This window comes from Lactuca virosa, chromosome 3, assembly GCF_052849685.1.
Source record: "Lactuca virosa cultivar CGN04683 chromosome 3, Lactuca_virosa_CGN04683_v6, whole genome shotgun sequence".
In the NCBI taxonomy this organism is placed as follows: Eukaryota; Viridiplantae; Streptophyta; class Magnoliopsida; order Asterales; family Asteraceae; genus Lactuca; species Lactuca virosa.
This window is the reverse complement of record NC_136428.1, coordinates 311,951,724-311,968,399: the sequence shown is the minus strand read 5'-3', so window position 1 is coordinate 311,968,399 and position 16,676 is coordinate 311,951,724. Positions and strand designations below refer to the sequence as shown.

Here is a 16,676-nt window from a genome sequence, read left to right as displayed (position 1 = left end):
CATACCCATAGGCGAATGGAAGCGGAGAATGCATGATGATACCGAACCAGGACTTGTGCAACCTGCGATTCCAGTGACAACAAACTTTGAGTTGAAAGTTCACATACTTGCCCAACTGAAGGACATACCATTCTACGGGAAGGATCACGAAGACGCATACAATCATATCGACGAGGTCAACGAGATAGCCAACTACTTCAACATCTCTAATGTGCCTCGCGAGACTGTTTTACTTCGTATGCTACCAGTCACGTTCAAGGGAGCCGCTAAAGATTGGCTAAAATCACTACCTCCAGGACCCATCACAACATGGGCTAAGATACGCGAAGAGTTTATTGATCAATTCTGCCCTCCCTTAAAAGTAGCAAAGTTGAAGAAGGCTATTGCAAACTTCGAACAACAAGGAGGTGAGTCACTCTATGAGGCGTGGGAAAGATACAAAGGCTTGTTGAGGAACTGCCCTCATAATGACCTAAACATTTAGCAAGAAATTTCTATATTCTATGATGGAGTGAATGTGACAACCAGGCAGCTCCTTGACTCCCAAGGACCACTCACGAAGAAGGCACCCACAGTTATAAAAGAATTAATTAAAGAAATCTCGAAGAACTCAAGAGAATATCATAACCGAAGGCACGATTCAACAAGAGGGGTGGTAATTTCAGTTTCTGATAACATGGCGGCAGTGATAGATAAATTGGAGAGCATGGACCGAAGGATGACAAAGATGGATCAATTCATCCATGCCATCTGGGTAGGATGTGATAACTGTAGCGGGCCTCAGCTTACTATATATTGTGATCTTGACGAGAACGGGAACTGGAAAGTGCAAGTGTGTTACTCAAGTGGCGATAGGTATGATGAAGATTGACGAAAACCAAAAAAGGAGTGGCTACCATACGATGAGTTCAAGAAGGAAAAAGAGGAGAAATATAGGCAAAAGACGAGAGGTCTCTATCAAAAGGAAGAACCGGTACAAGAAAAGAAGTCAGATTTTGAAGCCATGCTTGCACGCTTTGCAAGTGCATCCGAGAAAAGACATGACGATTCCAATGTTGCCATAAGAGAGCAAAAAAAGATGATGAAGGAGCGCCAAATTATGATGAAAGATCAACAAGCTTTACTTCAGAATCAACAAGCTTCAATCCTCAATATTGAGAAGCAACTCGGGCAACTTGCAAGGCAATTCAACGAAAGAACACCGGGCGGACTTCCTAGAGATACCGAGAAAAATCCAAAAGGCGCACACATCAATATAGTGACGACTAGGAGCGGAAAAATAATCACTCCTCTGACCCCGATCCCGAATGAAGATCCTAAGGAGGTGAAGGAAGAAGAGAAAGAAAATCCGATATCTCCAACAGTAGACAAAGCTCAATGAGTTCCGGAACAGAACTCGACGAGGTCTTCACCTGATGAGAAAAATAAATCTCAAGTTAAACCGTATCAACCTCCATTGCCATTCCCGAGCCGATCTAGACAGGATAAACAGAATAAAGACTATCAAAAGTTCCTGGAGCACATCAAAGCCCTTCAAATCAACATCCCTTTCATCGAGGCGGTTGCACAAATGCCCAAGTATGCCAAATTCTTGAAGGACCTTCTCACAAATAGGAAGAAGATGGAGGAGGTATCCAAAGTGGTTCTTAATGAAAATTGTTCAGCTGCAATGTTGAAAAAATTGCCAAAGAAGATGGGTGACCGGGTAGCCTGACTTTGCCATGCCAATTCAGAAATTTAGCTACTAGTTATGCATTGGCTGATTCGGGGGCAAGTGTGAACCTTATGCTATAATCATTCTTTAAGAATTTGAATCTTCCGGAGCCAAGACCTATCCGAATGGTGATCCACCTAGCAAACAAGATGGTGACATTCCCGAGGGTCATATGCGAGGACCTATTGGTGAAAGTTGATAAGTTCATATTTCCCGCAGATTTCATAGTGCTAGATATGGAAGAAGACCATCAACTGCCAATCATTCTTGGGAGACCCTTCCTAAACACCGCATGCGATAGAGTGGACATAAGAGAATCAAAACTTACCCTTTGGGTAGGGGATGAGTCAGTTACATTTGGAGTTGATCATGCCATGAAGCATTCAAAGTATAGTGATGACACGACCTTCTCGATGGACATTTTGGAAGAATTAATGGAAGAATGGAAAGAAGACAAGTCAAGTAAATCCTCAGTTGCCTTTGAATATGACTTTGATGCTGAAAGAGACCTGGAGGAGATAGAAAGGTTACTCGAAGAAAGTGAATACGAAGAATTAATAAGAAGTTCTGAAAAGTTAACTCGACTAGTTGAAGAGATAAACTCGACGAGTTTGGGCGAAAAGTCGCGATCAGACGGGAAAACTGGGCACAACTCGACGAGTTCGGTTTCTGGACTCGACGTGTCCAGTGTTCAAAACTCGAATTTAGAGCTGAAAACTTTGCCGGAACACCTAGAGTATGCATTTTTGGAAGAGGGCAATTAAACAACTATGATTATAGCTTCTGACCTCACGAAATCTGAAAAAGAAGAGCCGGTTCAAGTTTTGAAGAAAAGAAAGAATGCCATTGCGTGGAAAATTACCGATATTAAAGGAATAAGCCCTTCTTATTGCTCTCACAAGATCAACCTGCAAGAAGGCGTAAAGCCGGTAATGCAACATCAAAGGCGGATGAACCTGAACATGCAAGAGGTGGTCAAGAAGGAGGTTGTCAAGCTCTTAGATGCGGGGATCATATATTCGATTTCCGATAGTCCATGGGTTAGTCCAGTTCAAGTGGTACCAAAGAGAGGAGGGATGACGGTCGTGACGAACAAGAAGACCGAACTCATACCTACACGAATGGTAACCGGTTAGCGGGTGTGCATCGATTATCGAAAACTAAACGATGCCACTTGAAAAGACCACTTCCTTCTTCCTTTTATTGATCAAATACTTGAGCGATTATCTGGTCATGGCTATTATTGTTTCTTAGATGGATTTTCAGGTTATTTCCATATTCCAATAGACCTAAATGATCAAGAGAAGAAAACTTTCACTTGTCCAAGTGGAACATTCACATATCGACGCATGCCTTTTGGGTTATGTAACGTGCCGACGACCTTTCAACGATGCATGATGGCAATATTCCACGACATGGTGGAAAAATTTATGGAAGTCTTTATGGATGACTTCTCTGTTTTTGGCTCTTTTTTTAATGATTGTCTTACTAACCTTGATTTGATGCTTGCTAGGTGTGAAAAGACTAATTTAGTCTTGAATTGGAAAAAGTCTCATTTTATGGTGAAAGAAGGCATTGTTTTAGGCCATAAAGTATCCAAAGCGGGGATCAAGGTGGATTGGGAAAAAACTGATACTATTGCTAAATTACCCTCACCAACCAATGTGAAGGGCGTTAGGAGTTTTTTAGGTCACGCGGGTTTTTACTGTCGTTTTATAAAAGATTTTTCCAAAATAACTAGACCTTTAACTCAATTACTTTTGAAAGATGTACCTTTTAATTTTTGGAAAGAATGTTTAGCTGCTTTTGAAACTTTGAAAGAAAAATTAACTAATGCCCCGATCATTATCGCCCCGAATTGGAACTTATCCTTTGAAATAATGTGCGATGCGAGTTATTTTGCCTTAGGAGTTGTTCTTGGCCAAAGGGTTGACAAGCACTTTCAACCCATTTACTATGCAAGCAAGACCTTGAATGCGGCCCAAGAAAGTTACACCACAACTGAAAAGGAATTATTAGCCGTGGTCTATGCCTTTGACACATTTCGTCCTTACCTTATTTTATCTAAAACTACTATTTTTACTGACCATTCTACTATCAAGTATTTGGTTGGCAGGCAGGATGTGAAGCCTAGACTGATCCGATGGGTGCTTTTACTTCAAGAATTTGACATCAAGATCAAGGACAAGAAAGGGATGGAGAATGTAGGTGCCGACCATCTATCTAGATTGGAAAATCAAGAAAGGGACGAGATGGAAAACAAGGGTATTGGTGATAGCTTCCTAGAGGAGTACTTGGTGATGATCATTGGGGAAGAACCATGGTATACAGACATTGCAAACTTCTTGGCTGGCAACTTTCTTCCAAAAGGGCGCACTCACCAGCAGAAAAAGAAGCTCTTTTTAGAAATTAAATATTATTTCTAGGATGAGCGCTATCTTTTTAGGAGTTGTGCAGATGGGGTCATTAGGAGATGTGTATTTGGAAGAGAGATTTGTGACATTCTAGAGCATTGCCACAATGGACCAGCAGGAGGACATCATGGGGTACAATACACAACTAAAAAGGTGTTTGATGCATGGTTTTATTAGCCCACAATCTTCAAGGATGTTGCCACCTATGTGAGAGAGTGTGATGTTTTCCAGAGGTCGGGTAATATTTATGTAAGGAATGAAATGCCTCAAAGGAACATCCAAGTGTGTGAAGTATTTGATGTGTGGGGTGTGGATTTCATGGGACCATTCCGTTCATCTAAAGGTCATAAATACATACTTTTAGTGGTGGACTGTGTATCAAAGTGGGCAGAAGCGCAAGCATTACCAACAAATGATCCAAGGGTAGTGGTAAAGTTTCTAAAACGATTATTCTTTAGGTTTGGAGTTCCAAAGGCATTGATAAGTGATAGGGGAATCCACTTTGCTAATGAACAACTATCAAAGGTGTTACAAAGATATGGTGTACGCCATAGATTTTCAACACCTTACCATCCATAAACAACTGGGCAAACCGAGATCACAAATAGGGTACTCAAAAGAATCTTAGAAAGATCGGTGGGTAGCAATAAGAAAGATTGGGTGGATAAATTAGATGATGCACTTTGGGCATTCCGGACTGCATTCAAGACACCCATTGGAACCACACCCTATAAATTAGTCTATGGTAAAAACTGTCATCTACCGGTAGAGCTTGAGCATAAGGCTTATTGGGCTTTGAAAACATGCAATTTCGAACCAAGTGAGTTGCGTGCCAATCGAATTTTGGAAAAGAATGCCTTAGAGGAATTGATAAACGAGTCTTACACTAACTCGTTGATCTACAAGGACAAACCGAAAAGGTGGCATGATGCAAGGTTAAAAGGTAATAAGGAATTTGAAGCTAACGAGAAAGTTCTTTTGTACAATTCAAGACTAAATCTCTTTTTAGGAAAATTGTTTAGTAGTTGGTCCGGGCCTTTTACGATTAAGCATGTCTATCCATACGGGGTTATTGAGTTATGGAATAAGGATGGATCAAGATTCAAACTCAATGGGCATAGGGTAAAGCGATATGAAGAAGGAATGCCAAGTGAAGAAATAATTGAAGAAGGATTGGATTTGGAGAAAACCACTGCAACGTAGAGCGGGAAGGAGTCCAACTAAAGACTCCTAAAAAAGAAGCGCTTACGGGAGGCAACCCATTGTTTGAGTTTGCTTTCTTGTTCCTTTTCTTTTCTTTTTATTTTTTGTCTTTTATTTCCTTTATTTTTGTGTGTGTTTGTTAGCATTTTTCACTCTAAGTCTTATGATTTTCTTAAAATGATTGCTTGATGAAAAGCAAAGTTTGAGTGTGGGGTGTGGGGTGTGGTGGAATTTATTTAAAGAGAACAAAAAAATATTTTCGAACAGAGCCAAAAACTCGCCGAGTCCATATCTGAACTCGACGAGGTCATCTGAAAATTCGCGATATAAACTCGTCTCTAGTCAACGGGTTTGGGGTCCCGAACTCGACGAGTAGGTTTTTATTACCGAAAAAAATAATATAATTTTTAAACTCAGTAAATTAGGGTTTTTGCCCTAAGAAGTAAAGTTCCTCATTCACAGCCGCTACCCGCCTGACACTCGACGAGCTTTTTCTCTCGAGCAAGAACTTTCAATTCTCGTGAGTCTTCTCCAATTCTCGCAAAAAGGTTAGGTTTTTTACACTTTAATCTGTTAAAGGTTCGATTTTTAAGAGTTCGATGGTTTCAATTTGTCAAAAAGCCCGATTTTTGAATTTGATATAAACATTAGGGTTTTGATTTTGACTAAATTAGAACGTTTTGACTAGAATTTCTCATGAAGTATTGCTTGCTGTACTACCCTAGACAAACCCCTGGAATCAATTTGTGTCTACATGGTTGAATCTGTTCGAATCAGTAATGGAATGTCGCAATGTTCATCGGACTCGTCGAGTTGTTCTTGGAACTCGACGAGTTGATGCAACTGTTGCCCATATTTTCGATTGTTAATATATTTTGTGGTTTGTGTGGTTTTTCTTTGATGTTTGTTTTGTAGAAATATTAGTAGAGGCAGAGGAAAAAAATGATCCAAGGAACCAAGAGAACTTTCCTTGGTTTAACTTTCCTCAAATTGGATCTAAAGCTACCTTGGTTAGATGGAGGAAGAAGTTGGAAACACTCAAGGAAAAAGACTTTTACTTACCGAACAAGTTGAGCTGGCCTTGGTTAGATCAAGTAGGATTGGTAGAGGCGATGAACCAATATCTTACAAAGGTGTTTATCAACAACGGGGTTAAAATTACTTGTGATGTCTTGAGAAGGTTCTTCTAGTTACAAGAGTCGGTATACCAAGAGTTATGTTTAGAATTCTATGCTACTATCACATTTCGAGGTGGTGATGATTATTATGACACCAATGACTTTTTTCCTTGGGGGTGAGTTTAGGGAGTGTAGTATTTCACAACTAGCATTTTAGCTAGGAAATTCTTTTCTCATGTAATCATTCAACTATTGTAAAGCACGTACCCTAATTGAATATCATACTCTATGCTCGTTTAAATACATCTCATATTTTCTAGTTCATTATGGACTAGGATTCTCTTATTGGGCCTAAGGGACCAATAAATCACCAATTCGACTATATTGGGCCCAAGAAACCCTAATTGGGTTCTAATTCGACCCACATTCATAAAACTTAACATTTTGGGCCATGTGGGTCTAAAATGGTTCATTTTATTCCAAATGGGCCAATTTGGGCCATAAATGATTTAATTAACCCTAATGGACCATAAACCCATTCCTTATACTATATTGGGCCGTGAACCACCTTAAGAGCCCAATGGGCCGAAAAATATTGTTACGCTTCATAAAACTCGAGCAAGCCAAGAAAAAGGAGGCCAAGACCATCTCATCCTCTTTCCTCTTAGCCCATTTTCGGACCATATAGTTATTTAAACAAAAAAAAGGAAAAAAGAGGGATTATCCTCCCTTGACACCTCATTGTTGCATGGTGGATTTCCATGCAACATCACCTCAAATCTCTCTCCTCTCCCCCCTTCTTCTACTCACGGCCGAGATACCCACCACCCACCTCCATTTTCTCATTTCAAGCTACTTCAAATCCCTCTCTAGAACTTATCTTTCTTCCATCAAAATTTCGAGATTTGTGGGTGCTTTCAAGAGGATTCTTCACCAATATCATCATCCTTGGTAAGTTTTTGCTTAGATCCATGGGTTAGTTTCTTGATTACGCCAAAAATCTCCTCTTAACTCATGTCATTTCATGATCTTGCTTCTTAGAACCCATCTAAGCCCAAAAACCTCTCAAGAAGCTTGCTAGGGCCGAGAATCACATCATCTTCTTCCATTTCTTCTTCAAACCGATAACAACAAAGCAGGGTGAGTTCATACCCCTTGTTTTCGGTTTTATCTTGTTTTTGGGGGGAGGATACAATTCATTATGTGTTAGATCTATGTATTTGTGCATGTTATGTGTGTTTATCTTGGTTTAAGTTGTGATTATTTGATGAAACACTATAGATCTCCAAAATTATAACCAAAAGTTGTGATATGTGTAACTAAAACACTTCAAACAATATACTATGAAGTTAGATAGGTTTAACATGTGAAGATTCATAAGAAGTTAAACAAAAATCTTGAAAAAATGCCATTTTTGAACAAATAAACAAAAACATGAGATTTTATGACACTTTCGGTTTTACAAGGACTAAATGAGTCACTTTTATACAAAAATGAGTTACTATGATATTTTTGGGGAAAAAGGGGCCAAAAAATGTAAAATTTTGAACATTGGGCCATAAAAATGGGCTTTTCGGTTTTACTGGGCCAAAAATGTAAGAATCACGGGTTTTAAGGAGTAAATCTTCATTTGACTTAAGTTTGAGTCCAAATATGTAAACCTACGGTTTTATGGGTTAAAAATGAAATTTTTCCCAAGTTTGGGCCAAAAACGTAATTCCTATAAAAAGTGAAATAAAAATGTAAATTTTTATAATCATGGGCCAAAAATGTCATATTATTAACACTTTAGTCAAATACGTCATTTTACTTAAAATGGGCAAAAAATACGAATCCTTATTACAATGGGCCGAAAATAACATTTATCATATATTGTGGGTTAAAAGTGTCAATCTCGTTAAAAATGGGCCAAAAACATCATTTTATATACATTTGGACCATAAATGTAAAATTTCGAAATAATGGGCGTAATATATCCATTACATGTTCATTTGGGCCTTAGTGGCCCATATATATGTTTGTTAGGCCTAATATGTTCATTTCATGTTTATGGGACCTTAGTGACCCATATGCATGCTTTTTGGGCTTAAATTAAGCATATCATGTTAATTGGGCCTTAGTGGCCCATATACATGCTAATTAGGCCTGAGTTATTCAATGTATGTTATTGGGCCTTGGTGGCCCATATACTTGTTAATGGGTCTCGTACATTCGAATACATACTTTGGATTTGAAAATTTAAAACATATACATAAAATATTATACAGCGTAAGACAATAGACTTGTAATACATTACTCGTGAACAAGTTGAGGATCTAGTGAGACTTGTCGGTTGACACCTCTGAGTATATGATCGTAGCCTATAGTTATAACCAGAGTGTCCAGGAGGGAAAGCGGGAGTTTGTGTATAGATCTATACGGGGTGACACCCCACACCTGAGCTGTTTGCTACAGCTAGACTAGGCCAGTCTAGGGTGACAAACCTTACCTTCGACAAACCGACGTTTGATACGCCAGGACAGGCGAATTAGTCTTTATTAAGCATGGTTGTAACGACTCACATAAAGATCAATACCGTCAGAATATTATGGAATACAAATACAAATCGTGGCGACATAAAACGTACACACACTAATACTTGGTCTTAGGGTTTTAAGACTACATTACTTTTATAATCAGAAAATATCGGATTTTCTGGGGGAAAACTATACATTTGCACACTGCCTTAAATTTACAACAAACAGGATTTTTGGGAACTTATTTTTACATATTTTCTACAATGGAAACCACACATCCATTAATACTTGATTTGATACATCATTTCAAACTCTTTTGCAGAAAATATCCGATTTTCTGGTGTTGTACTATCAATACAAAACTTTTCATTTAAAATACTCTTATGAACTCACCAACATTGTTATGTTTACCGTTTTCATAATAACTTGTATTCTCAGGAACTCGTTAAGCGGAAGAATCAACAAGAATATGGATTTTGTTTTGTGTACTGTTAAACATCGTACTTTGAATGTTAGGGTCATATAATTTAAAATATTGTACTTGATGTGAACAATGACCGTTGTATTATATTACGCATGGTGATGATGATGTTATGTTTCATTTATATTCATTGTAATGATATTTCAAGATGAAGTCACACTCAAGCCCCCGGACGTTTCCGCCGTCTGGTTCGGGGGTGTGACATAGTATGGCTGAATTGGCATGGAGGATGGGATTGAACGATAAAGAGGAGGTGATGACGGGAGCTTTCGGGTTGTTTTTGGAGCATTGCTACAAAGATTTCCTATACGGGGAAGCTGGAGTTAATTGCTGGACCACAATAGCCAATGGAGTTTATATTCCATCAGCCGCTCAAGAGGTGAGCATAAGGTCGTCAATTCACCACCTTATCCACCAGTTCATCGCAAGTTCAATCAATATGCGCAAGGATGATGACAAACTACCAAGTCGGGACGTATTTTTTCTTTGGTGTATTATAATGCCAAACACTTTTTGCAACATTCCATATTGCCTGGCGAGGTATTTAACTGAGAGTGGAGTAAATGAAAGAAAAACTTCAAGGATATGTGGTGGGATGTTTGTGACAAAATTGGCAAGATCGTATGGTGTTTTTGGAGGAGTGATCGGGAACCACTTAACCATGGTACAACAACCTACCTTTAGTCCTCTTCTTTACAAGAGGGCTAGGATTATTGAAGATTATGGTGGGGGAGCCTTTGTTATTCCCTATGAAGATGATGTTGTGGTACCCGAGCAACCGGGTAGGAGCGTAAGACCGAGGCAAGGGCACATGCATGATGTCCCGCCCTTGATCCCGGTGGATGATGAACTCCCCATGGACCCTTATAATGTGGAGCTAAGGGCATATCAAGATGACATCAGCCGTAGTTTGAACTACAACCACATGACCCTCGCCCATATGATGCACCACATTAACATCCCCCAGATTGATGATGCTCCCGACTACCCTCGTGTTAAAAGTTGGGAAGAAAGATGGAGTGCACGGAAAAGCGGAGCCGGTGGTAGCAGATATGGAGGAGAAGACGAGGAGGACGAAGAATGATTATCCATTCTTTTATTTGTGTTTGCATGTTTAAACAATTTTATTTGGTTTGTTTGTTTTTCTTATTTTTGATTGTGGTTTGTTTTAAACTTCTAGTAATTTAGGAAGTAACTTAGGATTTTTAATTTGTTTTCCTTTTTGTTACATGGTTTGTGTTTTTGATCTTAAATAGAAAATAGGGTGAGGGATAAATGCATAATTAAAGTGTGAGAAGTCGAGTCTAGACGAGAAGATTAGGAGAATTGAGTCCGAATATGAGTCCGATGTTTATAAAGCTTGAAAAGGAGTTATTTTACTAAAGAAAAAGGAGGGCGAGTGTTGCCTTAATACCCTCCTTAACCTCAGAATGAAGCTAAAGCAGAAAGAAGTTTTTGTCCAAACAGAACCGAAAAGTCGTTGAGTTCCATTCTGCTACTCGATGAGTCCAAGCAAAAAAGCGCGATTTCTGCCAGTATAGCGATAACTCAACGAGTCTCCACCTGAACTCGACGAGTTGCTCATTCTTTTATCTTCAAGTCGACGATTTGATTCCAATTGATGTGGGCATTGATTATATTCTTTGAAGACTATTTTCCAAGCATTTCCAAGAGCTTTTTCCTCTATTTTTGGAGTTGTACCACATGAGATTTTGACACCCAAGGCATGTCCCATGCCTAAAGTCAACTAAAGATGGAGCTTAAAATGAAGAATATCAACCTCACAACTTCTATCCCAGGGGAGTTTGTTCCAATTCTCTCTTTACTTTTATGTTCATTAATTGTTTTAACATGCAATGGGGACATTACATGAATTAAGTGTGGGGTAGAGGGTTGGTTACATTAGTTAAATTAGAATCCTAGGTTTATTTTTTTTAAAAAAAATTGCATAAAAATTACTAGGGTTAATTTAGAAAATTATGGTAAAAAGCAATTAGGATTCCATGCTAGTATTGTGTTTGATGATTCTATTAGGACCTAAATGTTTAGTTTAGCCTATATACGTTATAATGCATTTATGGCCCCATTTATTCTAGTGAAATCATGGGACAAAAACACAACCTCTCTTAGTTTGAGGGACGCAACATGTTTAGCATCGTGTACCAGAAATGCATCCATAAAAGCTTAAGTAGTAATTGCACATGAAATTAATGCCTTTAATCAATACATGATGGAGTTAAATGCCCTTGCATAAGAATATGTTTTTCTAGGTTTTTAGTTTAAGTGATTTAAAAAAAATTGAAAAAAGAAAAAAAAAAGAGTGATGTAATTATTGAAGAAAAGCTGCAAATTATTGAAGATTCAAGTTATCAAGTTATTTATTTTTATTGTAATTTTCTTTTCTAAGTTATTTTTCCGTATGTGTGTTTGGAGGTTTAACCAAAAATGACTTGAGGTTAAGAAAGTTTTCTGCGGATGGATTCGGAGGGATGCATAAAATGAGCGTTGTTCAAAAGAAGTGGGCGAGTGTTTATGAGGTTTTTAGTATTTAGGATTAGGGGGTCCTTAGGAAAAATTTTAGACACAAATGCATGTGTTGCGGTCTTGGCATAATGGTTGGGTTTGATTGAGATTGTCTTATGTGATGCTAGTGTGCTAAAATTCAGTTTTGCTTGGGGGCAAGCAAAAGTCAAGTGTGGGTATTTTGATATGTGCTTAATTAGTCATAAAAATCATGCATTATCTTAATATTTTATGTTAATTTTATCCCATATTATGGACAAAAGGTGCTTAATTAGCTTAATATTTCAATTTTAGCAATAAAGACATGCTCGGGCGAAAAAGGAAGCAGAACTAGCAATTGGAAGCTTGGAAATTGAAGTTTGAAGAAAGAAGGCTCAAATAAGGAAGAACTCGACGAGATGGCCATCAACTCGACGAGTTGATCAGAAGATTCCCGATATACGGATGCCTTGCCGTACACGCCATACACGCGTATTAAGTGAAAAACTCGTCAAGTTAATCTTAAAAACTCGACGAGTTGGTGCTGAATTTTGGAAACCTCTATATAAATCGTTCATTCCCGAAACCCTAACACATCCCGGAGGCTTTTGGCGACTATTGAAGATCAGAAGGGTTCATGGAAGCTTTGGTTTTCGAGAGTTCAACCTAGAAATCAATTTTGAAGAGATCAAAGGCAAACAACCATTACTTTTATCTTAATCTTTTGTGTGGACCATGCTTGAATCATTAGATTTCGATTTTATGATGATATTTGTTGTAGTTATGAGCTAAAAGCTTCATATTTCTGTTTAGACTAAATGATATAAGAAAATCGTTTTATTGAGTGGTTTGGATTAATTTGATTTGATTATCTTGTTAAGCTTGTTAAAAGATCCGTGCATATTAATGATAATTATTTTCTATTAATAATCAAGTTTATTGAGTTGCATGAATATCTTCTTAATTGCTTGAATCATATATCTTTGTGAAAACAAAATTGTATGCCTAGTATTAGTGAACATGAACCTAGGGTTAACTAGAAAATAAATAAGTTAATGTGTGAGCATGTGTGATGAACAACCACATATGAGTTGATTGAATTGAAAATTTTAGTTAACTAATATTACAAATCTTATTTGATTCGAATTGAACACTAGGAAACTTGTTAGTTTAATCAATTAGCCACTGTTTGAATTGACTTGTTTGCTAAATGATTAGTAATAGTGAACATGAATCTAATCACATTAGAAATCGGTAATCATTCATATATTAATCCATTGCACTTGCCACGAAATCAACCATAGGAATAAGTGAATCGAATCTGAAAAGAAGTCTCTTTTATCATTGAATCTAGTTGTCTCTTTTTGTTCTCTATAGTTGATTAATTGTCTTTTGTTTGAGTGTTATTTGAATGCTTACGTTTCTAGTCTTGCAAAACTAGAGAAAACCCCCTTTATTACTTTTTTTTATTTAGATAATTCTAGTATTTATTTTAATTGTTACCATTCCCTCTGTTCGATACCCTACTTGCTTGAACTATATTGCTAATCGATAGGTACACTGCCTTTCGTGTGTTTATTTTGTGTCTAAGTTAGTACGATTAAAACTAGTATATTTTACACGCATGAGACAACTAGCATACTAACAACATATCATAAACATGGGCCGGCCTTGGTGCCTTCAACCCGCTAAACCTGGTAAGGAAACTCACCTCGAATGCAGAAGCACACTGAAAGAAATCCCTAGTTGCTTCTCTAACAACTTCTCGAGCTAACAATACCAAAATATCACCCAATTAGCGATTGGGTTCCAAACCATAATCCATACTTGGGGTAAAACGACCATTTTACACCTGACCCAACAAGATTCATAACTAAGGCCCAAGCCCAATTCCAACAAGATCGAAAACCACAAAATCCATAAAATCCCACTAATGGCCCAATTTTCCAAATTGGCCCTAATCCCATACGGGCCTTATCCTAAGCCCATATTTTTCAATTCAGATTGCTTCAAACACCCCTTGGGACAAACTTGATCAAAGGCAAATGTCAAAAGTTGACCCAACTTGTGACAACCATCAAATTTCGGTCAAGTCAAAGTCAAACAAAGTCAACAAGTTAAACCGGTCAACTCCATTAACCCTTGTATGTTAGGGTTTACGTTATGTAATCACTGTACAATTCGCTATTTTAATGAGAAAACATCATTTGGAAAGTTCATGTGTTTGATATTCCTTAGCCTTAACAGTGCTAAACAACGAACCAAAGCGATAAAACACTATTGCACAATCATCGGGATTGTGTAGGACACTAAATCATGGCTTAACGGGGTCTATGGACCTTGCGTTGCGAAGCCGGACACTCAAAAAGATCACAAACGAAACCTCTCTCAATCTCATTCAAACCCTACTCAAGATTACTTGACGCTAATAGGATCAAAACTCATACACTACGATATAAATTGACGTTAATAGCAACATAGTATAGTACAACGTTATAACTATAATCAAATTAAATTATGATACCATATTAAAATCAAATCAAAGTATAATGCTCTAATTAAATTTAAAAGAATCAAACTTGAATGCTATAATTAAACTTCAAATCAAAGTAGATTGTTATAATCAAATAATAACTCATATTTTATAAAACTCCATTTTTATAAACTTTACATTAAATTTTATAAAACTCTATTTTATAAACTTTACATTAAATTTTATAAAACTCTTATATTAATTATGTAAAAGATGCTTGTGTTAGTGGGAAATTATGAAGACCACCAAAAGCTAAAAGATTATTCTCATGGTCTCCCACTCACACCTCCCATCCACTTTCCTTTCCTTTTTCTCCCAACACATTATTCTCTTCACCACTTAAACCTTCTCTATTCTTTCTCTCACTCTCAAACTCGAAATTCATCCAAGAAATACTCATATTCCAGCCAAGAACAATCTATTATACTCAAATCTTCATCCCTCTTGAAGCATTCATCAAGGTATGTTGTTAAAAGTTTCAAATTCATACAAGAAACAAATTAAATCCACCAAAATATCTAAAACTCATTTTATGCATAAACCTGATTTTTCTCAGAATCCCATCAATAAAATAAGAAGTTCTGGAAATTTTCAGAAAATAACTTATTTTTATTGAATTACTATAATTATTGCAATAAAGTAGGGCAATAATTCACATAAAATACTTTTTGCATTCAATAAATTCTGAGAAAATTATGGGATGACCAATATATTGATTAAACATAATTTATGAAGTTTCATGCAATTATATTACTGTTTACTATTATTTATGATTTTATTGATTAATTAATAATGAAATATATACAAAATACTTCCCACAGTCACAAATATCCGAAACTTATACACTGGGCTCTATATCATGTTATAAAACTATGGTTAATTTTACAGAATTTTTGGGAATCATTTAGTATTTTTCCCGAATTTTGTTGTTGTTTAATCATTAAAGTATTAAATAAATACTAAAACAGTTCAGAAAAATATAAAAATTTTACAGTAATTAATATTGTATGAAATAATGATTTCCTAATAATTTCATAATTTTTCAATACTGTGTACTATTTAAAACCATTTTCCTAAGTATTTAAGCATGTAAAAATGCATTTTAATGATTATTTCATATAAATAATTGTTAAAATCTGTAAATAATTATAATTTGGCAAGTTATTATTTTAATAAGAAATTATTAAAATCTAGCCTAAATTGAAAATATAAATTAAATATGCAAAGTAATTAATTCAATTTAAAATTCATTTAACAAATGAATACCTTAATATTATAATCAAAATGAATTATTGTTAATTCATATAATATAAGAATATGTGTCTAATTATTTGTATTAGTACTCTATTCTCGTTTAGCAGTTCCTAAACCAAAACTATTAATTATATTAGGTTCTACGCCATTTTGACCCGAACCGTCTATCGTACGACACACGCATTTCGTTTTGGGACTAATGTGAGTAATCTACCCCATATTTTATAATTTTCAATACTTTTGCGGTGTATCATGTGGTTCTAATATGTTCCAACTTCATTTTATTTTTTTATCACAATTGAGACATTGTTGGGACATTTATACGTGAGTCATTAATTGTATAACTATTGTTTGTTTACGCTACATGTACTTGTAGTGCATTATCATTTTTAGTCTAATCTCCATGACTATGCCCGTATTCTTGAGGTACGTTATGGACAATAATAGCGCTATTGGGTTGACCACCCCGCCTTGGGACGCTAAGGTGATTGATCGCACGTGGTTGAGTGTGTATGATGATTAGATGCTCCATCCTATATATATTTTTATATATATACATATGTATATATAGGGTGAGGACTTATTGTTGTTGTTATCATTTGTTAATCAATTTTTGATTTATAAACCGTTATCTCAAATACAATTGTTTGCCGACTTCAAAAGAAAACAAATTTCCAATTATAAAGGTTTCAACTTCACAATTTTCTCTACTAAAATTAGATTACTCACCAACTCTCGTAGTTGACCTGTTTTTACGCATGATGCAGATTTGAAAAATGAAGTTGATGAAAAATAGGTTGTGCCTTAGAAATCCACAAGACTATTTAAATTTGATGTAATAAATGTTGTTCGTATTTGGATTTGTATTTGTATGTTGTGGATCTTGTTTGCATACTTAGTACTTAATTGAATCTAATCATATTATAACATAGTTGTCATGA

At 36.4% G+C, this 16,676-nt stretch overlaps 1 non-coding gene across 1 annotated transcript; it reads right to left on the bottom strand.

Annotated features, from left to right (window-relative positions):
- Positions 1–367: 367 nt before the first annotated feature.
- On the bottom strand, positions 368–474 carry LOC145168038 (small nucleolar RNA R71). The gene has a single exon (XR_013741633.1). It is a non-coding gene; the product is annotated as a small nucleolar RNA R71 (small nucleolar RNA).
- Between the last annotated feature and the right edge of the window lie 16,202 nt (positions 475–16,676).